The following is a 27,074-nucleotide window of genomic DNA, read 5'->3' as shown; positions in this document are numbered from 1 at the left end:
ATAGACTTTTCATACAAGATTTTCATGATGCCTGTTAGGGCAGGCACAGCACACTGCTTGCCATGATAAAAAACAAACAAACAAACAAACAAACAAATAAAACAAAACAAAAAAGCCACCACCACCACCACCACCACCACCACGATGAAAAAAAAGCTTTGCCCACAGAGAGATTAGAAAATGTTGAAATGAATTTAATGTTTTAAGCTGTGCTTTAAGGCATCATTTCAATCATGTGCTCAATACCTAAGGCAGAGTCATGAGGAGGGCATCCATGTTATGGCCAATTGGTTTGTAGACCTGGAGATATGAGTATAGAAAACACACTACCAGGATCTAGTCCAAATGTGGGTCAGTTGAATAGAGTAAGTCTTCTCCATGCCCATTGTCAAGAGAATGATGAAACATGAACACTCACAAGACACTTATTTCTTTCAGATGTAAAAAATGTCTCAAGCCAACCAACAATTTTATGTGAAATTTCGGCTCCTAAACAATGTAACTGTGGTAGTTAAACTTACTTTTTGTCAGAGGTTGAAGTAAATGTCAATGTATTTACTAAGTAATTGTTTATCTCTTCAGGGAAAATAAAAATATTTGCATTACCTTAACAGATTCACTGGAAGTTTATAAGATCTTGGGATTTATCAACACTCACTCTGCTTTTGTCAGGAAATGTAAACACAATATTCTCAGGCCCTGGATTTATTTATGTGTTTGTTGAATATTCCTACTCAATACATCTGTTTCTGATGAGCATGTAGTAATTGCACATACTTATAGGATATGGTACGATATGCCAATATGTGTGTCTTAGTTAGGGTTTTACTGCTGTGAACAGACACCATGACCAAGGCAAGTCTTATAAAAACAACATTTAATTGGGGCTGGCTTACAGGTTCAGAGGTTAAGTCCATTATCATCAAGTTGGGAACATGGCAGTATCCATTCAGGCATGGCACAGGCAGAGCTGAGAGTTCTACATCTTCATCCAAAGGCTGTTAGTGGAAGACTAACTTCCAGGCAACTAGGGTGAGGAACTTAAGCCCACACCCATAGTGACATACCTATTCCAACAAGGCCACACCTCCAAATGGGGCCACTCCCTGGCCCAAGAATATACAAACCATCACATTCCACTCCTTGGCCCCCATAGACTTGTTCAAACACATGAGTCTATGGGGGGGGCATACTTAAACATAGCATAGTGCAAAATGTATTTAGTCCAACTTTTAAAGTCCTCATAGTCTATAGCAGTCTCAACAATGTTAAAAGTCCAAAGTTCAAGGTCTCTTCTGAGATTTATCCAATCACTTAACTGTAATCCCCAAAGCAAGACAGAAAACCAGCTGGGCAAACTCCAAACTCTGTATCTCCATGGCTGATGTCAAAGCAGTCTTCAGATCTCTGCTCCTTTTTCATCTTTGTTGACGGCAACAAACTGCTTTCTTCTGGGCTGGTTCCACTCCCTGTTAGCAGCTTTCCTCACCATGTATCCCATGGCTCTGCCATATTTAACATCTTTGAGTCTCCAAAGCAATTTCAATGGTAACAGCTTCTTGTTTCAGTGTCTGGGATTCCACTTGATCTTTAGGACTCCTCCTAAGGACTGGCATCACTTCTCCAGCTCTGCTCTCTGTAGCACTCTAAGCTCAGGTTGATCCACTCCACTACGGCTGCTGTTCTTGGTGATCATTCCATGGTATTGACATCTCCAATACACTGGGGTGTTCCACTCCAACTAGGCTTCACCAATAACCTCTCATAGGCTCTCTTCACAGTGCCAAGCCTCAAATTCTTTGCATGACCCCCTCAGTCCTGGGCCATCAACTACAACTGAGGCTATACCTTCACCAATGACCTTCCACAGCCTCTCACAGTGTCAAGCCTCAGCTGCTCTTCATAACCCCTTCATGCTGAAAGAAAATAAAACTTGAGACCTGTGATTCATGTAATTTATGTCAAATACCCCAAAGAGTTGTTTGTGAGCTTTGAAACCCAGGGCTGAGAACATAGCAGAACAGGCCAGGACATGTCCAGGAAGGCCTGTCATTAAGACATTCCTGAGGCTGCTTGGCCATAAAGATAAAGAGAATGACATGTCCGGACTGGCCCAGCGCCTCCCTATCTCCCACCCTTCTGACCTAAGTTAAATGTTATCTGCATGTACAGTCTGCTGATGTTTAAATGGACCAATCATGTGAAACCGTGCCAATTCCTCCCTGCTGATGTTTAAATGAACCAATCATGTGAAACTGCACCAATTCCTACCTCAGCCCAGACCCTTTTCTATAAAAGCCCCTAGCTTCCAAGCCTCGTGGTCGAATCCACTGTCTCCTGCGTGGAGCTCCACCATTAAACTACCTCATGTATTTACATCAAGACGGTCTGTTCGTGATTTTTGGGTGCACATCAAATTGGAAACAGAGTGGGGGATTCCCCACTAGGTTCTTTCAATGCTTTCAAAGCCAGTACCACCTGGGTGACTCTTTCCCATTACCAAGTACAGCTGCAGTGGGAGGTTCAACCTTGGCTATCTCTGGAACACAACTTCTATGTGCTCGCAGAAAACACTTCCCAGAAGGTTTCATCTCAGTGATGCTGATCTCTTCTTTTTTTTTTTTTTTCATTTTATTTATTTATTTATTTTTTTATTAGGTATTTTCCTCGTTTACATTTTCAATGCTATCCCAAAGGTCCCCCATAGCCCCCCCCCACTCCCCTACCCACCCACTCTCCCTTTTTGGCCCTGGCGTTCCCCTGTACTGGGGCATATAAAGTTTGTAAGTCCAATGGGCCTCTCTGCAGTGATGGCCGACTAGGCCATCTTTTGATACATATGCAGCTAGAGACAAGAGCTCTGGGGTACTGGTTAGTTCATATTGTTGTTCCACCTATAGGGTTGCAGTTCCCTTTAGCTCCTTGGGTAATTTCTCTAGCCGATCTCTTCTTAATCACAGCTAATTTCTTAGCTCCAGCTGTCCAGCATCAATTGTCCCAGTAGTTCCTTCCATTCTTAACTCTAGAGCCAGTGCCACATGGCTGAAGCTGCTGAGTTCTGCTGCTTGCAGGAACTATAATATGACCCCATTTTACTATTACATTATCACTGGCTTTATGTTTTCAAAATCCTTCAGTGCCTAAGCTTGGCTATCCTGGTTCTTGCTCTGGATATTGACCTTGAATGCAGAGATCAGCATGCCTGTCTTTTGGGATTAAAGGTGTGTACCACCATGCCTGGATCTAAATTTAGCTGGGTAGGATCTTGCCCTAAAGTATCACTCCCTTAATCTGTTATCTCCTAGAACACAGGATTTTGCTCTACTTCGCTTCCTGGTACTCCTTTAATACTCGAACCATGTATTTTGTATTTTTCCTTTCTAAGCTTGCTATGCTTGTTCAAACTTCTCTTCATAAGACTTAACCAGAGAACAAAGTCTCTGCTGGGCTTTTTTGAAACTTCCTTTGACAATGCAATTAATCTGAGTGTCTTCACCTTAGCTTCAGATACACTTTTCAGACTAGGGCAAAAAGTAGGCACATTCTTCACCAAAATACCACAAAAAGTCTTTATGCCACATCTGAAATTCTTCCCCTTTGAAATCTCTTGGGCCAGGTCAACACAGTTCAAATCACTCCCAGCAACGAAGTCTTCCATATGCCTACTAGGATGACCCATTAAGCCATATTTAAAGCATTCCACTGCTTTTCAAATCTAAAGTTCCAAAATCCACATTCTTTCAAATAAAAGCATGGTCAGGCCTCTCACAGCAATACCCCACTCCCTGGTACCAACTTCTGTGGGAGTATGGTAGTATCCATTCAGGTATGGCACAGGCAGAGCTGAGAGTTCTACATCTTCATCCAAAGGCTGTTAGTGGAAGACTAACTTCCAGGCAACTAGGGTGAGGATCTTAAGCCCACGCCCACAGCGACACACCTATTCCAACAAGGCCACACCTCCAAATGGGGCCACTCCCTGGCCCAAGAATATACAAACCATCACAATGTATATAAAGCTTGTGTGGATTAAATCAAGGTAATGAATGCTTCTACTTCATTACTGATTGAACAAGTTTGGAGCAGTGAGTTCTTCTGGTTATTTAACATGTATAGTAGGCTACAGTGAGCTGTAACCAACCTACTATATTCTGGTATACATGATGCTCATTTTTCCTAGCTTGCTGGATTTTAGGTATCCATTACGCAACACCCCCTTATCCCCACACACCTCACTACTTTTTCAAGTTTGTAGAAATCACCATTCACCATTCAGCATTCAGATAGGTTTTCTGTCTTACCCTCCTCAGATGCCACAGAAGGAGATGTTTGTCTTTCTGTATCTGTCTGATTACATTGGTGCGGTATCTCTTGGTACCTTCTGTTTAGCTGTTGATGACAGCATTGTCTATCCTGCAGGTCATCTCTCCACTCTGTTGAGCTTTCCCCTTCAGTGTAGACTGTGATTTGCTGTAATCCTATCTCTTTGTATTTCTTTCTGTTGCTTTGTTTTGGGGTCTTACTCCCCAAATCATTAGTTATGATAAGGTCTTGAAATATTTTCTCTGAGTTTTCTTCTAGCAGTTTTATAGCCCTACATTTAGAGCTTTGACCTGTTTTGATATACTTGGAATTGATTGTTGTAACCTGTGAGAAACAAAGATCAAGTTTAGTTTCTGGACATGGAGAGAATTTCTCCAGGGCCATTTTTTTTTTAAAAATTGGATATTTTCTGTTCCCCATCCTTCCCTCTCCTTCTCTTCTGAGAGGGTGGAGACCCCATCCTGGGTATCCCCCCACCCTGGTGCATCAAGTCTCTGCAGGGCTAGGCACATCCTCTCCCACTGGGCCAGGCAAGGCAGCCCAGTTAGGGGAAAAGGATCCATATTTCCCTTTCCAGATGGGTTTTTAACAGCTAGTATTGGAGTCATGACTGATGACATCTGGGGATCACAGGCTTGGGTTGTGGAGAGATGGCTTCAGTGACATATTTGCTTTACATTTGGAAAAGAACAACAGTGACCTGGTAGCATACTCTTTCTTAGAGAGTTCTTGATGTAAGCTTTGCTGTCTAGCCTTGTTATGTTTAACTATTAGAAAACTCCCATTCCTAGTAGTCAATAACTCAATGTGTAGCAATACACACACACACACACACACACACACACACACACACACACTTGAGAAGGAAACAACAGCTAGCCTTATAACAATGACAGGTGATATGATATTTGATGAACTAAATGGGAGATGATTTAAAACACTATCTTGTAAAATTTATAATATGTATTCATCATACTTTCTAGCACCCAGAGACAGATATTTATCTACTTCCTTGTGGCATTGATGATGATGATAATGATAATAATAATTATAAGTGCTAATACTATCAACATCTTCCTATGTACTAAATACAAACACATTTGATCTGTACAATAACACTAAGCAACAGTATTTCTATTATCATATACATGTGGTGGGTGCAGATGCCAAAATACGAGGGAGCTAATACTTATCAAATTCAAATAGCTATTAACTATCCAAATTAGGATTTGAACATAAAAAGGCTTCAATGGAAAGAATGTGTACTTAGGTAGCAAGCTGTACTGCCTGTAGGAGCTTGATATTGGATATGCAAACAAAATTCCTCCCTAACAGTAGCCACCATGAACACCCTCAACACTATAATGTACAACATACTGTTATTTTTCTAGACTTAGTTTTATTTTTAGTTATGAGCAGGCATGTGTCTCTGTGCTGGTATATGTGTACATAAGCACAGTTGATTGCAGAGGCCAGAAGAGGGAGCTTCTGGATTCCCTGGAGCTGGAGTTATTGGTGCTTGTGGGATCCCTAACCCAAATGCTTTGTCCTCTCTCTAGCCCCTGGTTTTGTTTTTATTTGTTTGTTTTTGTTGCTTTTGGTTGCTCTTGTTCTTACAATTATATTATTATTTATTTATAACAATTGCACCAAAGTCCAACTTGGTGAACTAATGAATTTTTATTGAAGTTACTAAGTAATTATTTTCTTTAGGAATAGTTTTAGATTTATCAGAAATTTGCAGAGATATCATGCACTTCATCTTGACTCCTCTAAGAAATTCTGATGTCCTAGGAGGTTAACTTGTTTTATAGGAGAGAAAGCAAGCCACATAGAAAATAAATTATCATCCTCTTTTGTTTGTTTGTTTGTTTGTTTTGAAGCTGTATTTTGCAGTCCTGGATATTGGTGTGTAGATCAAGCTGGCTTCCAAGTCAGAGATCTGCCTGCCTTTGCCTCCTGAGTGATGGGATCAAAGGTATTCACCACCATGCCCAGCTTCAATAACATCCTTTTGTCAGTCAGTGCTGACTGACATAAGTGATATGACTGGGTTCCAAACATAGGTATGGGCATCTAGACCTGTCTCTTAATAATATTTGTTAAAATGTCTTTTAACAATATCTGTTGATGTTGAAGCAATTTGTTTATTACTTATAGCACCCTTGGATGCCAGAGGAAAACTTCATGAGCCAGTTCTCTTCTTCTTGGGAATCCAATTCAGGCTTGGTCACAGGTGGTTTTATCAGCAGAGCTATCTTATAAGCCCTAAAGCCAAAATTTCAATGAATGTGTTCCTAAATCCAATGAAAAGTAATTTGCCTTATATTGTTTACATATAACTCAGTGTTCCACACAACCTCTCTCTTATCAGTTAGGAATCTGGGATTGAAACCCTTTCATATCACAAAACCTATAGCTGGCAGAGTAAAACTACTAAATCAAGAGAGGTCAGTTGGGTCACTGTCTCCTGGTGTCCATTCCGCTAGTGTCCTCTACAATGTCACAAACAAGAAGAAAAGCAGTGCTCAAAAACACACAGGCAAAGGCCACATAAGCTGACAGGTACTGAATACTTGAATACACGCTTAACATCTTTATAGTTTCTCTGTAGTATTCTTTTTCCCCCCAGCTGGTTACAGTTGCATATCAAACAGATTGACACTATATATAAACTGTGATTTATATAACTTGTAGTTTTTATTCTTTTGAGGAGAATACATTCAAATCATCTGTTGATTGTGTCCCAGGATATAACCCCTTCAAATTTCAGATACATGTGTAGGTGTAAGCTATAGGGCAGGGACTGTACAAGTGCTCACCCCTGGTTTTGTTCATGTTGGCGTTATTATGAGCTATTTTGTAAGTGAGAAAACAGAAGTGCTCAAAATTAAGGAGGTTATTTCTAGTCCAATTGTATCTGTGATGCATACTGAGGCCTTGAAGTGTGCTTTCTAAGGATTCTAAAACCACAGAAACTCTTCTTCTCTCCCTTTCTATGCTTGGTGAGAGACAAAGCAGGGATAATTGATAAATGAAGGGCATAAAGACATAACTTCAGTGTTTATCATGCCAAAGGGATTGTTATCTACTATGGGGTCAAGCACAATGACCTTCGATCATATCTCATAGCTACATCCAATGGTTGGCTTGACAATGAGAACTATGAATCACTGGGAGAGAGTCACTATCTAACCATTCTAATTTAGAAAAACAGAATCAAATGCTTTAAGTTTTTAGCTTATATAGAAAGACCCACTTCTAGAATGTTCTGAGTATCTGGGCAACATTATGGTATTAGGACTGGAATTTAATTTTGAAATTATTTTTGAGGGGTTGATTTACATACTGTCCTTTAAAATCATTTTAGGTGACTTTTAATTTTGAAACTTAATCAGTGGTCCAGTTATGGAAAATGCTTCACCAGGCCTTGTTCTCAGTTTCCACTAAATTTATGAGCTATGCTAGACCCTTATGGAAGATGAAATAGGCAAATGGTTTGTGAAAGAGAATTAGGCATTTTATTGCTTTTTCTTTAATGGTCATTATTTAAAGCTTTAGATTGAGTTCCAAACAAGCTACTTAAATAATGCTTATTTTATCATTACCCCAAAGAAATTATAATACTACTGTGTTTGCTATAGCTTTTCATTAATATATTAAAACAACATATGAACTGTGGGTCAGGGAGAAGTTGGAACGGTGTGAATGTAGTAAAAAAATACTGGAAGACATTCTCAAAGAACAGATAAAAAATTAAAAATGAACATATGAAAACTCTGTCAAGGATTCTGATAAGATAGAGCCCTGCAGTTATTATCATTAAATGCCTGCTCACTGTAATACAAGGTAAATTATGCTTTTATCCCAGTTGCAAACAAGACCCTCCTTTGCCTAAGATGTACAATTCTGTTGTTATATTTCAAATGTTTGTAGCTAATTAGGCAACTCTTGTGTTTAAATATTTTGCAACTCTTTCATTCAACTTGATGGTTTTGAGAAAACAGTTGGAGATTTCTATCAATAGAACAGGTTTAAATATATTATTATTATTATTATTATTATTATTATTATTATTATTATTAAATTTCTTTTTATCTCTGCATGTCAGTAAGATGGGCTTCAAATCATTTTAAAGACTTATACAAGCTGGACATATTGACATTAAAATAACAGCAGAGCTTTTCACTTGCAAATATTAAACTATTAAATATTGAAATTGATTTACTGACAGGCTAAGCATAAAAGACAGTGGAAATAATCGGTGAGAAGGAAAGTAAATTGGATTATATTGTTTGTGGTTAGAGCTGACTGAGGTAGAAATAGTTTCACTTCATAACAATAAAATAAGAATAAATGTTGACATTAATTGTCCTAAATAGTCAGTAAAGCAATGATGTGACCATTTAGAGAAATTAGTGGAACTAAAACTCACAGAGACTTCATGAGTCCTTCATGTACAGTTAGGGGGCCTGTTAACTTTCATCCAAAATAAAGACTGCTCAAATTGTTCAAATGAGTATCTGAGCTTTGCAGGTTTGGAGCCACCCAATCAAACAAACAGCTCCTTAGCCAATGTTTGAAGTGCCAGGTCTAAGTATGTCCAGATAGTATTCAAAATGTTCACATTGGAATTAGGAACTTCTAATGTAGAGTCAACAAAATTATTATCATCCTTATTCCAAATACCATTATCATAGCCTTGTTTTTATTGATCTGATCCACTCCATTTTACGCTTCACTTACCTAGTACAGTCCAGGCACTGTTTGATACCTTCAACCCCTTAGCTGCAACCAAAGCCCAATTCTTTTTTTAAAATATTTTTTATTATTACGTATTTTCCTCAATTACATTTAGAATGCTATCCCAAAAGTCCCCCATACCGTCCTCCCCACTTCCCTACCCACCCATTCCCATTTTTTGGCCCTGGCATTCCCCTGTACTGGGGCATATAAAGTTTGCGTGTCCAATGGGCCTCTCTTTCCAGTGATGGCCGACTAGGCCATCTTTCGATACATATGCAGCCAAAGCCCAATTCTTATGTGAGTGGTTTTCATCCTTAAGATCTTGATCTTTAGTATGTTGTGGATGGGAAAAAAGTAAGTCAATAACACTGTGTCTTAGCCACACTCTTTGTTTTCCATGGGAAAACCCAAAGAAAGATGAGTGCTGAAAGGTTGGCAGGTATGTCAATAGTGTTAACCTGTGTTCTATACCCAACTGTAATGTCCACATGTATGTACTTTCCCAACTAGTTGGCAGGAGAAACAAGCCAGGGTAGTACCTTCACTGAGTTACTAACAGTGCCAAGAAATGATGCAGGTGACTTTCAGTCATGACCCATTTTCCAGAGTTTAGCCAAAAGGCTCCTTTTATCTGTCTCTGAACTGAGAAATCAGGTGTTTAGCCTGGGAACATGGCCCTTGTTAAGACAAGTGTGGATCACTTATCCGGGAGCAATTGTTGGGGCTTACTCGAGATGCTGTCTTTGCAGAGAAGCATCCTCTAGCTACTCTTTCTAAACAAGAATTTTATTGAATTGATAGTCCTGAATTTTGGTAATTCTTTATATCAATTATCATGTTCAAATTTTATATTTATAGAATTAGAGCTTAAATTATTCTTTTCTTTTGAACACTAATCCCTTAAAGGCAGCACCATTGTTTTTCATTTTATATACTATTCATGCCTATGCGCCTGACATTTTTGTTGTATGAAAAAGATATTTGAGGTGATAAAAACTGGTGAATGAATAGACAAAAATCTAATGTATATCCAGACATGTAGTGCATCAAATGGACTAGATTTGCTCACTAAAAGTGCAAACAATTAATAGAAAAGGCAACAAAGTTTTCCTTGAATCAAACAAGACATCCTTCAGTACAGTGCTTTCTAAGGCAATTGTCAAGCTTTTAATGGGCTTGTTAAAATCTCTCTACTGAATCATCATTGGCATTTAAAATGAAAGAAATGAAATAAAAATTAGTAGGTAGAAAGGAGTGAAATAGGATAAAACAAAACATAAGACAGAGCAAAACAAAACAGAGAACACTGTCCATGGTTAGGACACGTTTTCTAGGGGGATTGCCATTAGTCAGGTACCCATGTCCCTGTAAATAACACCTTCTTCATGCCCCTGTAAGCAACCAATTGAATTCATTGGTTTTTTAAAAAAATCTTCCATTTTTTATGTGTGATGTAAATATGAGAGGATTTTGGGTCACAAGATAAAATACAGTTTTTACTGTGACTGATTTGAAGAGTTTGGATGTCACTGCCTACTACACTTAGAAGAAATAAGCTCCAAGGCAAGGCACACAGGGAAAACTGGTCACAGTACTCAAAGAGACATGCCTTATAGTCTGACAAAATGACCTCAAATGGTGGCTCATCTCCAGCAATTCCATGAAATTTGATTCTTTAGCTGCATCTTTTCCAGAAACATGCTATCAAAGCATACTTCAAACGAAGAAAGGACTGTGTGTTTCAAAGTGTTGCTTCATCTTACCAATCACAGTGGGGTATTCTCTTCAGGTTGGAAGCTTCAGAAACAACTTTGAATTACGGTTCAACGTGAGTATATCTTTTTTTTTTAAATCCCTGGAATTATGATATACCTCAGCAACTTAGATACCCACCTTTGGTGGTCAGAGGTCTTCTCTAGGGCCTTCTAGTGAACACCCTAGATTTCATTTAGAATGGAAATTATCTGTCTTATTGACTTTCCCCCGACTCAATGCTACTTTGATTCTGGTTTTAAACTTCCTGTAATTGATAGTAGTTTCCCCCTCCCCCTTACTTTCTCCTTTTCATTCTTACCAAAGCAATCTGAATTGAGTGTTCATGCATTTGACCTTATTAACATTTTAGTCTTGTATTTTAATCACCTTTTAAAATCAATGTAGTGTGTCTTTTCTGGCTCCATCAATTTTCCCAAGAGATTTACCAACTCCCAGACACTTTATAAAAACCTGTTCAGTGAACAATATCAGAATCAGAAAAAAGAGTAATAGACCTTTAACATATAACTTAGTTGCATCCTAGCATACTGCTCTAGTACAGCACAAGCTTAAGCTAACAAACCTTTGTATGAAGGAGCTTCCAAAACCACAAAAGCCAAGCAAAAAGTTATGCCTTTCAAGTCAGTTTCATTAGCTATCCTACCAAGCAAAGACAGCCTTAGGTAATAACTGATCCAATATATCTCTGAAATAACTTCCCTGGCTTTTTAAATGCATGGACTCTCCCACTGACTTTAATGCTCTGAAAGGGTAAAAAAATTACTTTTTTTTCTCACAGAAGTTAGCCGCTACTTCCAACTTGTGTATATTTCACCTTCTGGGTTCTTTCTTGCTCAGAACTTCATCCAAGTATTATCAGTTCACATTTGTTTAGGGTTCACTATGTTTGAGACCTTACATTAAAATCTATGCTTACATAATCTAACTTATTTCTCACTGCAACAATGTGGTAGTTAATTGAATGGATTATCAATCATGCACAAGGGCCCCAAAAGCTCATGCCTTGAAAGGACAAAAACCACGCTTTCTTGAGGTTAAGTTCTTACCAGTGTCTCAGCTGGGTGGTTTTGGTTTGAGATTACATGAAATTGTTATTATTATGGACCTGAGGCGGTGATCATTTTTACACTGTCTTTATTTGCACCTATGATTCTGGTGTGTTGACTTAAGAGTCAAGGCTTCTGTGGTATATTTTGACTTTCTTATGATCTCTTCAAGTGGTATCCTCAACATGGTAGCTGATTCAGTTGGTTTTAAGTGGTCTGGTCTAGTTGCTCACTGAAGAAAAAGACACGGAAGATGCTAGAACCTGAAGATTATAAGAGGACCCTCAAGGGCTGTGATTATCATAGTCAGAAACAATTCCAGCAACACACTATAATCAACTTTCTCAATGGATCTGCAGAAGAGTGAACATTCTGATGTCTAGCTCTGGGTTTTCTCAAATTACAGCTGCTGTGACATTATATTGGTGAAGGGCAGGATTCATTCCTCCAGACAGAAACCCCAAACCACACTAGAAATAGATAATCAGAAATGTCTTGTATCTATTAAGGACTTAATTAGCAATTCATAATGTTTCCCAAAAGATAGCACCAAGCCCAGGTGGTGTTTTTACTGGTGAATTCTACTGCATATTTTCCACAAGCTCTTTAAAAACTTTGAAATATTTAACATTTCTTAGTTCATTTCCTGAGACCAAAGTTACCCTGATTCTACAACCAAATAAAATATATTGAAAAAGAATTTACAAGCTGGTGTTTCTTATGAACATGAATGCAAATTCCCACAGAAAAACACTAACACTTTGGATATGTGCTGACTGTTTTTATGTGTCAACTTGACAGAAGCTGAAGTTATCACAGAGAAAGGCATCTCAGTTGAGGAAATGCCTCCATGAGACCCAGCCTTAAGGCATTTTTTTCAACTAGTGATCAAGCTGGGGAAGACCCAGCCCGTTGTGGTGGTGCCATCCCTTGGCTGGTAGTCTTGGTTTCTATAAGAAAGCAGGCTGAGCAACCCAGGGGAAGCAAGCCAGTAAGTAACATCCCTCCATGGCCTCTGCACCAACTCCTGCTTCCTGCCCTGTGTGAGTTCCAGTCCTGACTTCCTTTGGTGATCAACAACAGTGTGAATGTATAAGCTGAATAGACCCTTTCCTCCCTACCTTGCTTCTTGGTCATGATGTTTTGTGCAGGAATAGAAATGCTGACTAAGACAAGATCCCACAATGCATTGTGCACTATTAACTAATGGGACTAATTCAAGCATGGAGAGTTATCTGAACACTCAAAGCTCAGTCTAACCACCAGAGCAGTTACCTAGGAAGAGTGGGACATTTCTGTACTAGATAAAGAGTACTTACAGAAGCCTTGAAGTAGAATACACACTAAACCAGGCATAATGGTGTAAGACAAGACTCGTCCTTTCCAAGATCAAGTTTCCAGAGGTGTTCTTTCTTTCCATCTGGCTTAGTTACATTTCTCTTGCTGTGGTTGACATCATGACCAAGGAGACTTACAAAAGAAAGCATTTCATTGGGGGTTTTCAGAGGGTTATATCCCATAACTGTCATGGTAGAGGGCATGGCAGCAGGCAGGCAAAGAACTGGAGCAGTAGCAGGGAGTTCACATCTTGAGACACAACCATGAGGGAGAGAGAACTGACTGAAGCTGGTGTAACATATCTCTTCTAACAAGGCCACACATCCTAATTCTTCCTAAATAATTTGCACAACTGGGGACTAAGTACTCAAACACATGAGCCTGGGGAAGCCATTCTCATTCAAATGGCCACACCAGTCCAGTCCAGTCCAGTCCAGTCCAGTGTCCTACTGTTTATAAGCAAGGCTAGCACATTCAGATGCATAAAGGAAATTGAAAGCAAACAGATTGTTAAGGAGGAAGTGAAACTATCTTTGTTGTGATACAAACCTGAAATGGTTTTCCATGTAGAAAACACCAAAGAGTTACCAAAAGTTTATCATAACTGATACACCAACATAGCATAATCATACAATACCATGATTTTGGTCAGAAGACAATTACATTGCTATGCACCACTAAGAAACAATGTGATTAAAAATAATACACAAAATAGTATATATATAATAAATACCAATGCAGTACAAACACATATACAACCTATATGCAAAGAATGGTAAACTCTGATTCAAAATATCAAAAGTCTACATAAGTTGAGGTACTTAGTGTTCATGGATCAAAAGATTCAATGCTGTTAAGACTTTAATTCTCAACCTGTTTTTACAGATCCCATTCAGTTCCAATCCTAGCAAGCTATTTTGTAGACATTGATGAATTGGCTGAGAACAGGATCCCCAACAAAGAACAATCCAAACTACACAATATGTTGTTCAGGAGTACAAATCAAGATAGATAGTGAGGGAAGGGAGAGAGGGAATGGAAGAAGGAAGGGAAGATAGAGGTAGAAGAGAGATAGATAGGTAGATATGTATGTGATAGATCATCAATTGATAGATGATAGATATTGGTCTTACAATATAGCAACCAAGACTAAGTAACTTAAAAACAATAATATTTCAATTTTCCCCTTTCTAGAGATGTGAAGACTGATGGCAGGGTGCCAGGAAGCAGGCTGGGGCTCTGGTATGGGCTGCTTTCTGGCTGTGGACTTCCATCTCTTTCTGTATTCTCATACAGTATATAGGTAAAGGGCTACCTAGAGGTCCCTGGGATCTAAAACAAAAACCAACATTAAAATAAAAATTAAAGCAAATGACAGATGTTAGACTGTACCCTTGTTACATAACTGCAATGAAAATTAATTAGATCTTTAACATCATATTCTACATTTTGGTACATAAAATCAGAGTTCAGTTATTTGATAACTCAACCTCTAACTTTAGTGCATAATCATGGCACATTAAAATAGGTTTGGTTGGGCTGTAGAGACTTCTAAGAAAATAGAAGTGCTTGTTATGCACTTCTGGAAAACCTGAGTTTTATTCAAAGACTCCATGGTGATGAGAACAGAACCAACTCTGGAAAGTTGTCCTCTGACCTCCACCCATGTGCTAAGGCAAGTATATGTTCTTACACACCTATCATACATATATTAATAGTACATAAAATTTAAATTTAAAATAGGATGGTTGACCAGAGTAAAAACTGTTCCTTGAATCTCTGTGTCTAGCCATGTTTCTTCTTGACTTCAAGGACTTGTCCACTAGACTTTCCTCCACAATCATATCTTAGACCTCAAGCCTGATGGCCATTTGCATTTTCAGTCACTCTAAAAAATATGATATGACCAGTCCAGATCCCTTCTGCCTGAAATCCTTCTTCTTGACATCTATGCCACCAACACATTTTCCTCTTGTATCTAGTCTATGGCAGATTGTGTAGAAGTGAGACAGAGCCAAATGAGAATCATGATCAAGGCTCACCATGAACAACAATAGAACTTTGGTATAATGAAAATCTGATATATGTATACAGTGAGAAGAGTCTACGCTGGCTGTATCATTAATAGTAGTTAATTCTGAGGCATGTGCGCAGGGCTCAAACTTTTGAAAATCAGATGTGTTGATTTTGTAAAAGGAAAATAAGATCTTGATAATAATTTCAGAATTACACATTTTGCATAATCTTTTCTTGAGAACCAAAGTGTTCTGAAGTTTTATTGAAATGCTAGCGACCCCAACGTCTCAAACTGTGGTCAAGACTCTAACCAAATGTGAAGGTTGCAGAAAATATGGCAACACTAGAGGTTTCTGAATGTGCAGTAGCCCACAATTAATTTAAAATCAAACACATTGAAAATCTACTAGAGTGAATGATATACAGTTACAGCAAGATCCTACAAAATTAATATTCAGACAACAGTTGCTTTGCTATGTGCCACAAATAAAGAATTGGTCTTTGAAATAAAAAGAGATGCTTCTGGCATGTTTTATCATGTAACTTCACTATAATCTTGCTTCTGAACATTAAACACATACACATTTTGCACCGTGCATCCCCTCACACATGCTAATAATGTCCACACCTGAAGTGCCAGCAAGTGCACACAACTGCGGAGCCACCTCTAGTTCCCATGTGCAGGCCTCGATATTTTCAATATTTCATAGTCTCAGTCAAGATAGCTGAGTAATAATAGTGTCTTAGTCAGGGTTTCTATTCCTGCACAAACATCATGACCAAGAAGCAAGTTGGGGAAGGAAAGGGTTTATTCAGCTTACACTTCCATACTGCTGTTTATCACCAAAGGAAGTCAGGACTGGAACTCAAGCAGGTCAGAAAGCAAGAGCTGATGCAGAGGCCATGGAGGGATGTTCTTCACGGGCTTGCTTCCCCTGGCTCGCTTAGCCTGCTCTCTTATAGAACCAAGACTACCAGCCCAGAGATGGTCCCACCCACAAGGGGCCTTTCCCCCTTGATCACTAATTGAGAAAATGCCTTACAGTTGTATCTCTAGGAAGCATTTCTTCAACTGAAGCTTCTTTCTCTGTGATAACTCCAGCTGTGTCAAGTTGACACAAAACTAGCCAGTACAAATAGTAATTCAGAAATTGCTAGAAACTGACTATACTGTACTATACTATACTTACTATACTATAGATGCTGGGAAACACACAGAGATGGCGTTAATCATAGAACAGTGTTGGGCATGTTAATACTAGCTCCTTCTTATTGTTTTCTAAGAAACACTGACAGGGCTTCCTTGTGAGTGGGGATTAGGAGGCTTTTCAGGACAGTGGGGAGAACAAAGAGTGAGAGAAACTGGCAAGTGTGGATTACCTCTCAGTAGATTTCCTTGTAGACTACATTGGCCTTGAACGTGAACTCTTCCTATTTCAGCCTTCCAAATCCTGAGATCACAGCAGTACCACTATACCCAGCTCCCTCTGTCTTTTGAAACCTGCAGATTCCTGTTTCACCTAAAGTATGTATACCCATAATCCTCTTCTCTTCTTCACAAGCAATGTCAGAGTCTATAATTTATAAGCTAAACTTCCCCGAACTCTTTCCAGCTTTCCTCATAGTGATTTCATTTATGAAGTAAATATCCTCAGGGAATGGGTCAACACCAGCTTCACCATATGGCAGGGACAAGAAAATGGTCCAGCAATAGTGGTAGTGTTCTGTATTGTCAGATTGACTACAGTTTGCCGTGCACTACTTCCTTCCCATGAAGGTGTGACAGAATCCTTGGCAGAAGCAACTTTGGAGGAAGAGTTTGAGATTTTTGGAATACAGTTCATTAGGACTGAGATGGCAAGGCACTGCAGCTTGGTTCATGGCAGTGGAGCTTGCCCAGCAACCTCTTATAGGACAGCAACCAGAAAGCAGATGGGACCAGAAATGGAGGCTGGTATTGCCTCCAAAGGACTGTCTACCATCTTAGCCTTGGGTCTTCAGAAGTTTCACTACCTCCTTAAGTGCAGACATCTTCCAGGGGCTAGTGCTATAGCACAAGAGTGGGTGGGGGACATTCCTATTTAAACTCCACTATAAGTAAGTGAGGGAAGCTGAGGTCACGGCTGAAAATCAAGGCGATTGGAAGCTTTGGTTCCTTCTCCAGGTTTTGGTTTTCACAGAAAGAGAAGAGGTGGCTCTTCTAACCTCCAGGCCATGTAGACTCGCTCCTTGCACAATTGCTGTGGTGCTACTTTGTCTAGCATCCAGAAATTTCCCCTTGGATATATTTTTGCAGCACCAGTGTAATGGGTCTGTCAGTAAAAGTGCAGTGGTTCATGCCAGCTGATCTGAGTTCTAGCACAGGAATGCATGGTAGGAGATGAGAACATTTTCTGAGCATTTTCATCTGTTGTGCATTTACCTATGCTCTGACACACACACACACACACACACACACACACACTCACATCCTGTACACAGCAATAATGGTAACAGCTACAAATAATTTTTAAAAAGAAATCTTTGCTATGGGAACCCTATTCTGTTTGTCTATGTCTCTCAATCCCTCTCTGTCTCCGTGTCTCTCTGTCTCCGTGTCTCTCTGTCTCCGTGTCTCTCTGTCTCCGTGTCTCTCTGTCTCCGTGTCTCTCTGTCTCCGTGTCTCTCTGTCTCCGTGTCTCTCTGTCTCTGTGTCTCTCTGTCTCTGTCTCTGCCTCTGCCCCTTTCTCTTCCAGAGAAAAAACAGTGAGAACCTTCCTTTTATGGTATTTCAGAGATTCTATATACATAAGTTGTTCTGATAAAATCAGAAGCCTTCTCACCTTCATTTGCTTTATATCTTTATTGCTTTCTTGATACTCTGTTTAAACATGGCTTTGTAAAGCTGTTTTGAGTTTTTATTTCTTCCACTTAGGCCCATTCCATCACCGAATTCAGTGTTATTATGCTTTTAAAAAAGTGTTATTATGCACATGTCTGATTGAGCATCATATAGTCCATTTCTTTTGATCTCTTTGAAGGAGCATCCACTTTCCACAGGATGATTCTCTTTGTCACGGGGACTTTGAAGTCCCCTTAATACTACAGAGCAACATGGGAAAGGCAACAAGGAAAGATGATTTGATGATGGTTATGTGCAGGCAAGTAGAAGGAAAAGAATGTCTATGTCCACGTGGGAGTTTTTTGGGTTTCTATTTATACTCTTATACGGAATGGCTGAGCTGTCAGGGTGGACAAGTTAAGTGGAGAAATATCAGAAGATAGATTTTCAGAGGGGGAATTAACCAGTAGGAATAATATCTCAGAGCTCTCGGTACATCTTTGATGAGTTTTCTTTCTCAAGCTAAATCCAATCAACAGTGTGTGTGTGTGTGTGTGTGTGTGTGTGTGTGTGTGTGTGTGTGTATGTTTGCCTGTGACCAGAGTATGAGGTCAGTCCAGTTTGGAGTCTTATCAGTCACAGAAGCATCATCTAGGCATTGCAGAGGTGATAACAGCTATTTGCTACATTATCTCAGTCATCTCCAGCCTGGATTGTTGTACTAGGATTTGATCAGGAGCTCAACAGCTGGTTTAAGAAAGAATGTATTGTGGATCAAAAACCCAAGTTTCAGGTTGACAATATCCTTTTCTTAGTTGTTTGAAACCTTGCTGACCTTAAAGAATACTATGAAAGAATTTTTTCAAGTCTTTGTTGGTTTCTTGGGATGATGCCTTGGGATATTTTGTATAATTGATCATATTTTTCTTAGCCCAAACCACAAATCCAACTCCCCCTGTTTCTGTGTCTTCTCAAGTGAATTGCTGTTGACAGGAATGACAGTTCTCCTACCTCCCACTGTGGATTTTGTTTTTTAGACCTTGCCACCTTTTAAAGAGAGTTGACTTTTTTGACATATTCAAGTTTTACTAGAAAAATTTGTTTTATGAAAAAAAATCTTTCTCTTTCACACTTTCTCCTTGTTAGTTTCTACATTTAGCAGCATGTTTCTGCATTCTGGATAATTAAATCCTATTATCTCCAGCACTTACATGTTCCCTTAGGTTTTGGGAAAAATAATAATTTATGTGAACCAAGACTTTTTGTATTATATATGAAACAATTAACTTAAAAAAGAGAAGAACAGTTAAATTTGAAAAGTTAACCTTATTTTTTCATTCCAGAAAAAACCCCACACGTAATCAAAATAAAGAGTCATGGAGCCCAGTTCCAATTGATGAATCTACAAAGCATGCTTGCCCCCAAGGCTCAGGGAGCATTGGGGAAGAGGTCAGGGAAAGACTGACAGAGTCAGAGGAATATGGAGTTTGCTGTGAGATTGTGTCTTGTATTAATGTCAGAAGCTACATCCATGAAGTCTCACCAACATATCTGCCTAAGCATGAGCTGAACAAAGACAACATTAGGCATGCTAAAATGGTTGGGGGAAAGTCCAGGGACCCTGATTCTAAAGGAAGAACTATATGCAACTTAGGAAAGCCAAGACCAGGAGAAAGTCTTCCCCAGAGAAGAACATACCAATGGCTTATCCAATATTAGATCAATATTATTCAGGCTGATCAAATTATATATATATATATATATATATATCACCATTGTTTTAAAATTGGAATTGATGCCCTTAAACATGTATTATTTTCATTGTACAACTTTGGGTTAGGATTAGAGATTTAATGATGAAAGTGCCTTCTAGGGATGTTCAAGATTGCTCATATAACCTTATCACCACATTAATGTCATTGAGGAGAGATGTAAATTTGGTGGTTTCTAGAGTTCTTCCAAGGTTACTATTTATTTCTCCATCAACTTCATTGACTTCTAGCTTCGGTTGTGAACAAACCCAGCATTAGGTAGTGCTGCTTAGCACCACTGCATTGAGAAGCATCAGTATTTCTTAGAACACACTCCAGGTATACCTGGTCAGCTAGAGAAGACTCTTAATTTAAAATAAGGAGATTTAGGTTATAGAGCTGGCTATGACTTGTTGTCCCAGGACCCATTAGCATCTGAGGCTGTCAGCATGGGCAGTCAAGTCCTGACTGACTAATGTAAAGGATGGTGAGAAATGAGAGGTGAGTAATTATGTCACAGGAAGTTGGTTTAGGAGCTGGAATACTTTGGAGATCTATGTAATGGAAACATTTAGGGAATGTAAAGTAAGATGGCTCAATCCCTTTAGTTCAATGGATTCACACATCCCCAGGGATCAGATTCCAGGGGAACAAACCTAGTTTGGCTTTTCTTTTCAGATGACCAATCTCAACAGGAGCTGAAGTTGATAGCCTTCAATTTCAAGTCAAATAGACCAGATCTTTATACAAAAGGAAAATAGATGCGGATATTGCAACATTAATATTCAAATGTTTCACATAGCTTAAACTGGCCATGAATTTCTGATTCTTCTGCCTCAGCTTATGCAGCATGTGAGCCACCGTACCTAGCTTGGAAAGAGGTCTCAGGCAAGCGGAAATAATAGATGTTCATTTTAGTCACTTGTTTAGTTGTATCAATAAATCAACTCCCTGGAGGGACTTTAGTTTTTCATTTGTCACATGGAAACATTTTTTCCTGCCTTCTGATAAAGCTATTACTGAGATAATTTTAAATGAACTGTCTCAATAAATGGGATAATGAGATATCTCTAAATTGTATCTCGAAGTGTCAGCATATTAAGACTTAGGCAGATTGCAGTAAGGGCAATAGTTCAATTCCATCATGCTCTTTGACATACGCCACATAAAGCACCTAGCATTCTCAGCAAGATTGCTCTTTTCAGTCTTAAAAGTAGTATCCTGTGTATTCAGAGCTTTGCACTTTAAAAGTATTAAAATATGATGAAGACCTTCGGTTTCTAAAGAAGTACATAACTGATCACATGCATATTCATCGCATCATTTTTATTGGTTTAATTAATAGGCAAAAGGCAGTAGGCAAGATGTTTTATGTATAAGTGCATTTATTTCATTAAAGTATGAATAGTAAGATAGTAAGGCATTTACCAGTTGTTGGCTTTTCTAAAGTGAATTCACCCATATTTCAACTGTGTTATAATAACCGTTGTGGGAAGCAGTGTAGAGGCTCCTTAAAAAATTAACATAGAATTATCCTGTAAGCTAGAAGTTACTATTGGATACATATAAAATGGAAATGAAACTACAGTGGTGGCATGATCAGCACCTTCCTATTCCTTGCAACATCATTCACAAGAGCCAGGGCTAGAATCTGCCTATGTTTGTTAAAGGTGAATGGATAAAATTGTGTTATATGTTCTTAGTGGAATACTATCTAGGCATGAAAAGGAAGGAAGTTCCTCTTCCCCCTTTCGTGACACTCTGTGTACTGGCTGATTTTGTGTGTCAACTTGACACAAGCTGGAGTTATCACAGAGAAAGGAGCTTCCCTTGAAGAAATACCTCCATGAGATCCAGCTGTAAGGCATTTTCTCAATTAGTGATCCAGGGTGGGAGGGCCCCTTGTGGGTGGTGTCATCTCTGGGCTGGTACTCTTAGGTTCTGAAAGAAAGCAGGCTGAGCAAGCCAGGGGAAGCAAGCCAGTAAAGAACATCCCTTCATGGCCTCCGCATCAGCTCCTGCTTCCTGACCTGCTTGAGTTCCAGTCCTGACCTCCTTAAGCCGAATAAACCCTTTCCTCCCCAACTTGCTTCTTGGTCATGATGTTTTGTGCAGGAATACAGTCCCTGACTGAGACACTGTGCATAGACCTAGAGAATTTTATGGTACTTCAAGAAAGCTTGGCACAGAAAAAAAAAAAAAAAGAGTATGATATATTTACTTTTCTTTAAGAAATGGTTTTAAATGAATTGTGTCAGGATACACATTGTGTATATCACAATGCTTTGACATTTGTTAAGAATCCCATTATTCCTCACTATGTCTAGTTCTGACAAAATTTTCTCAAAGGGCTATAAATTCTGTTGTTATTAACTTAACATTTAATACATGTTGATGTTTTGCTCAAGTTGCCTTAGGGTCAACTTCTTTTTAGTTGTGTCTCACAGTGCCCTCATTTCTTTTCTCTTTTCTTTTTTCTTTTTCTTTTTCTTTTTTTTCTTTTTTTTTTTTTTTTTTTTTTGAGACAGGGTCTAGCTCTATAGCTCAGGCTAATTTTGAGCTTTTGATCTGTCTGTCTCAGCCTCCCCAGTGTTGAAATCATCACTATGAATCACCATGTTGGCTTTATATTCTGCTTTATAGTTTTGTAAACATATTATTGGGTAGTGTCAAGTTCAGGATAATTTTATTGTTGGTAAAACTTTAATCTTTTTTCTCACTGTGAAATGTTCCTTTTCTTCTCTAAAATGGTGCTTTTAAACCTTAAAGTCCATTTATTGCTATCTCAACCACCTGTTGTGATGTCTGTTATCAAAAGTGATAGCTGTTATCAATTTTTGTATTCTTAACTGTCTATTTTCTTTTCACTGAAGAATTCTCCTAACCCCTTGGATATACTGGAGAAAGAGTCCATTCCTAAAAGGAGCCTTCCATTTTGAAAGATGTATTTCATGAGTCCAGATTTCTATTATTATTATTATTATTTTATTATCTTTTGAGAACTTCAAATGCCATCCCATACTTTGCTGCTAACTCTTCTGGCTTTGACCTCTATGGTTTCTCCTTTGAGATAATCTGTTTTTCTGTTGGCTAGATCTAAGAGAAAGTTTCCTAGTAACAGCACATGAGAAAGTTTCTTTATACCATGAGTAACAGCACAAAATGGCAGGCTACATAGGTAACAGTTACTTAGGCCTTAACATTTTACCTAGGCCTTTTCAAGTATGTGCCTGGAGAGAAAAGCACTGCTTTCAGGTCTTACTTTTTGTGCCTTAATTTTGCATGAGACCTGGGACACTCAAGACCTACCCAAGTCAATATTTCTAATCACTATTTTGTCTGCTCACCCATAAAGGCATTTTTTTCTGACGTTCTCATACCCATAATCCTTTTTCTTTTCTTCTTGTAAAAGTAATTTTTATTTGCCTGAAGTAATTGTCATCTCAAAGGCTTACTGCTGAATAAGCTCTCCCTTTTCGGTTCTTGCTGAACTCTGGGTGTTCTGGCTTATACTCTTCTCTCCAAGCCGACTGATTCAATCTGACTTCTCTGGGATTCTCACTGAATTGTTCTGCATGGCCTAAAATTAACTCTGGAAACTTGTTCTAGTTTTTTGGCTCCTTCTCGTTCTCTGGCTCATTCCACCTTCACCTGTGTCTAGCTTGTTTTCCCTGCAACCTGTCTATAGAACTGTCCCTGTAAAAACTGCCTCTGAACTCTAAACTAAACTGCTACCAACTGAACTACCATATCTGGACCTAAACTTTTCTTTACCTGAAGCTTTCTCTATACCAGGTTGGCCTTGGACTCACAGATTTTCTTGTCTATGTATCCTGGATTAAGGGCATGTCTGTATTCCAACTGGATCACACAGACCTAGAAGGTCTTTAGATGTAGTCCCTTGCAGGAGCAGCCATGTTGCTGTATTAAAATTCCTCTATAGCTTCTTAATCTCTCAATTAAAAAAATGACTACCCTAAGGGGAGAAATTGGACACAGAATATTAGATTTATCTTAATGAATTTTCTTTTCCTCTGGATTTTGACTCACCAAGTTTTAATTTTCTTAACAGCAATCCAATTCCTTTAAACAATTTATTTTCATGTTTTGCTTGAATTTTCATGTTGTTCTTAAAGAGAATGTTGTTCTACTTGCTCAAGTGTAATCAGAAATAGAAATTAGTTTTTCCTTTCCTTTCTATTGTTAACCCATTCATTAATTTAGCTAGACCTTTTAAGGAATGTGTAATTTACATGCAGTAAAATATGCAATCTTAAGTGTTCAGTTCCATAGACTAACATACCAACTTCTTTTTTTTTAACTCTTAAAACCTGTGTTTATTCTTTTTTTTTAATTAGGTATTTTCTTCATTTACATTTCCAATGCTATCCCAAAAGTCCCCCATGCCTCCCCCCACTCCCCTACCCACTCCCTCCCACTTCTTGGCCCTGGCGTTCTCCTGTACAGTGTGTGTGTGTGTGTGTGTGTGTGTGTGTGTGTGTTTGTGTGTGTGCATGTGCATGCAGGTGCCTGTAGAGGTCAGAAGTGCGGGGCTCAGGGCCCCCTGGAGCTGGAGTTAAAACTGGCTGTGAGCCAGATGATGCTGGGGAGTGAGATCAGGTCCTCTGAAAGAACAGTGTGCTCAGTGTGCTGAACCATCTCTCTAATCTCTCAGATTCATTTTTAGATGGAAGCCTATCAACTGATTCATCATGTTGCTAGAAATATAAAATATTGTTTCCTCTGAATGCAGTGAACTTGGTCCTTACATTAGAGAATTTAAACCTGAATGTATATTCTGATTTAAAAACACTTATGTGAAGTCTTTTATTTTTCATGTTATCTGGATGGTTATATTAACTAGGTACTGACATTTTTTGGGTAAGTAGGACTGAAAAACAGAAAAGGTGAAAGGTTAAGAAGTTAAACCAATGGGCCTCTCTTTCCAGTGATGGCCGTTATATGTCCCAGTACAGGGGAACGCCAGGGCCAAAAAGTGGGAATGGGTGGGTAGGGGAGTAGGGGGTAGGGTATGGGGACTTTTGGGATAGCATGGGAAATGTAAATGAGGAAAATACCTAATAAAAAAGAAAAAAGGGAACAAACAAACAAACAAACAAACAAAAGAAGTTAAACCAACCTGGGACTTTGTCTTGTATCTACACAATGAAAGTGCAAATCATTGAATACAGGTGACTTTTGTTTTTCCATTTTAGGTTTTAAATGGTACAGAGTCTATTGTTGGGAGAATAAAACAATGACTGTTATGACTGTCACATGCTAGAAGTTCATTAATACTATCTGCTACTTACGTTAACGGTTGTATTGTAAGTTGACTTCTGTGGCCCCATTCTTTCCTTACGTTCCCCATCTCCCTCCCTTCTTCTCTGTGTGATCATGTTCCTCCGTGTCCTTTTTGTTCCTTCTCTATTTCACCTATGCACATGCGTGTGGAAGACAGTCACATCCTATTGCTTACAAGTACTGTGCCTATGCTCCCCTCTCTCATTTCTGGGAGTTGCTAGGACAGCCTTTGTGATGTACACACACAAGTGGACACTGGAGGAGTACATAGAAGGCCGAAAAGTGCTCTTTGATTGGAGAGTTTGTCTCTAGTTAGCAAGAATGGCATCCCTTTTCCAGAATGTTTGTTAATCCTCTGTTTCTCCATTATTCTGAGTATATGAAATTTTAAATTAGGGTATCCAGTCCCTTTGCCATTTCTCTTTTCCTTTCTAGCTAAGGCTCCAGTCAAACTTTCTAGACTCAGTTCACTCATGGAGGGTTTGGGGGTTATTGTAAAGGCACGTGTTTTTAATTTGGTGAAATTACATCTTTTTGGTTAAATCTACTGTGAAATTAAAATCTTGACACTAACCTGACATTCAATAGACTCCATTTGAAAGTGGCCTGTGTTAATGTGAACTCAGATGGCTGCAGAAAGCTATAGGTTCACTTCAAAAAAATTTTGGCTTAACTGCTTGATGACAGAGGCAAAATTATCAAAAAGAATACCTTCCCACACGTGTCAAAAGAAGACTGAGGGAGATGTCCTGAGTAGTATGGCGGACACTATTTCTTAGTGCCTATATTTTATGGCTTTTTGCTAAACAGATGTTATATGTGTAGTGACATGTTATTGAGCTATCTATACAAGGAATCTGTTGTCTGAGCTCTTTCTACATAATGGTATTAGAGCTTTATTGATAATATTAATAGAGGCAGAGTCAAAGTCCTTTTCATATTTTACCTTTGATTCAAGCTCATCTATTTGTTTTGTGTGAACTGCTAGCCAGTCTGATATTTGCTTTTTCTAGACATAGAAGGTTAGTATGCTAAGGAGAAACTTAATTAGTATTACTTGATTAAGTGAGCGTTTTCCAGGTAATTTGCTTAAATAAACAAAAGTTTGTTTTTCTGGCTTCATACAACTAAATAAGGCTAAATCTCCAACTTTGGTAATGTTAAGGACATGTATGTTTTAAGACATATATATTATATTTTTAATTTTTTAAATTGACTGTTTATATTTACCCACCCAAATATATGCCTGTGATAGCAAGCCTATAATCATTATTTTATCCCAAAAGCTTTTTATTTTCCACCCTCTCTAAGTAGTTAGGAGCCTTAGGAAAAAGTTACTAGAAAATATGTTTCTAGGCCATCAACTTTTCAAATTTTATTTTAGAATACTTCTAGGCTTAAAGAAAAATTCTAAGTAAAGTGCAGAACTCTCATGTATCTGACTTCCAGTGTGCTACACAGTGCTTGTTCACTGTTCATGAATAACACCAGTACAGTATTATTGAGTGAAGGTCAATTTCATCCAGAATTCATAGCCTTTCCTTTTAATATCATTTTTGCTTCATGTGTCTTCTACATCGGCTGTTGCATCACATTTATTTTTTATTTTCTATAGGGTCCTCTGGGCTAAGAGAATTTTAGACTATCACGATCTATAGTTGGCCCACTGCCCCCTCCATCTTCTCATTCTCCTTCTAACACACCCCTCCGTATCACCATCTCCTCTGTCCTGTCAGATTGTATTTACACTAAAATGTAGCTTCATGATGCTTTCTTTTGATTTAGCTTCTATTTAGAATCTGGAACAGACAAGTGTTTGATGGGGCACTTGAATTAATGAACTTCTATTCTGATGAAGTCTTAGATTGGACTCCCAGAATGTACACGCTGGGTATGGAGGTGATGAAATTGTGGGCATTACTACCCATTACCAATAGAAATTAGAACTCAACA

The 27,074-nt window shown here is 38.6% G+C and overlaps 1 long non-coding RNA gene across 1 annotated transcript in view; it reads left to right on the top strand.

The window, feature by feature from the left end:
• Gm40677 overlaps positions 1–27,074 on the top strand; it is a 219,229-nt gene that overhangs the window by 99,435 nt on the left and 92,720 nt on the right. The window lies entirely within an intron of this gene.

The sequence above is a fragment of the Mus musculus genome, chromosome 10, assembly GCF_000001635.26.
Source record: "Mus musculus strain C57BL/6J chromosome 10, GRCm38.p6 C57BL/6J".
Taxonomy (NCBI): Eukaryota; Metazoa; Chordata; class Mammalia; order Rodentia; family Muridae; genus Mus; species Mus musculus.
The sequence above is the reverse complement of the archived record's forward strand: the minus strand, read 5'-3'. Positions and strand labels throughout refer to the sequence as shown.